The following is a 1,460-nucleotide window of genomic DNA, read 5'->3' as shown; positions in this document are numbered from 1 at the left end:
GTATCGTTGTGTGCTCGCTCTCATTGGCCCGCCTAACCAGAAAATGCCTGCGGTACACCCATTTGGATAAGAGTGCACGCAGATGCGGGCCTCGACGGCTACACATTTCCTCGGGCGGCCGCCTCCCGGCCTCCGTGGAGCGCGGGATGCACGGTCCCATCGACAAGCCTCTCCCGTTTTTACCGTGGCGTCGCGGTTCACCACGGCAGGCGGGTCGGTCTCCTCCGCATAAAAAGGGGGACCCCCGCTTTTTGTTCCACGAAATCGCACAAGCTTTTTTCGCATCCACGGTTTGCCACCGCACACCAAAATGCCGATCCGGCTGCCTACTTTAGCCAACAGGTGGAGCCAGGCGCGCCGTACTTGCGCGGCACTTCCCACGTCCACCGAAGTCGGTGCCAAGGACCACTTTCGGCGCCGGAGCCGCGTACGAGCCTACTCGAGGCGGAAGAACGAAGCCAGCAAGGGCCTGGCCGCAAGTGCGTTCAATTGTCGGGACGTCCAAGTCCCTCGTTCTTCCGTGCTTCCTCTTTCGGCAAGTCGTTGCGGCACCTTCCCAAAGCGCGCAGACCCGCTAATCGCGACGAGCGCGACGTGGCCGTGCCGCCTTTCCCTCGGCAGCAAGCAAAACGCCTGGCAACGTCGACGCTCCCCTAACCGCGATCTCGCACCGTGTTTCGTGTGGCGAATTCAAAAGCCGGCCGGCGCTGCTGCAACCATTACGGTCGGTACGCATACGCCGCGGAGGGCGGGACGGTCATCGGAGCGTGCGGTTCCTCCATCGAGTACTGCGCACCTCGGCCGTCGCATCGCCGTGCCATGACCGGCCGCGCGTCAACGCGAACCGGTGCCAGCGAGATCCCTCGCCTGCAAGAACCGACCGGCAGCCTCCGTCACCCGAGGACGCGGAGGCGCTTGCCGCGGACGGCGGGACGGTATGCACTGGTGCACAGCGGACCCGTCACATCGCCAGTTCCTTGACCGACCGCCGACGCTTGTGCCGTTCCTCTCGTACTTGGCAGTCGCCGCGCGATTGTCGGGTCTCGTTCTTGCACGCTCGAACGGTCGGGAGGGCACTCGGCTGGCGTTTCGGGAACGCGCAGCCTCGCCTTCTACCGACGTAACCACGACTCGCCGTTCGCGCTCCGCCGCTCCTGTTTACAGTACTAGGCGGTCCCGCAGCGGTCGGGTCGCGCATTTCGAGCGCTTCGAGCCACGGTGCTGTGGCGGGTCGAAAGCCGACCTATGAGTGCGTTGCGCCGTTTGTACCCGCGTCCGCCACCTGGCCGACCGTCCAAGGTCGCGGTGTTGGCGTCCGCTGGGCGCAACAATTTGTCACGGGGTGCCGCTCCACATTCAGGCAGCCCCGTGGGGAAAAGCCGACCCCGCGTCCAAACGGGGTCAGCGGCAGAAAGTGTCGGGCGCAGACGCAGCTGAGGCGCTCACCCTTCACAATCCGT

This window comes from Rhipicephalus microplus, unplaced genomic scaffold (assembly GCF_043290135.1).
Source record: "Rhipicephalus microplus isolate Deutch F79 unplaced genomic scaffold, USDA_Rmic scaffold_137, whole genome shotgun sequence".
NCBI lineage: Eukaryota > Metazoa > Arthropoda > Arachnida > Ixodida > Ixodidae > Rhipicephalus > Rhipicephalus microplus.
The sequence above is the reverse complement of the archived record's forward strand: the minus strand, read 5'-3'. Positions refer to the sequence as shown.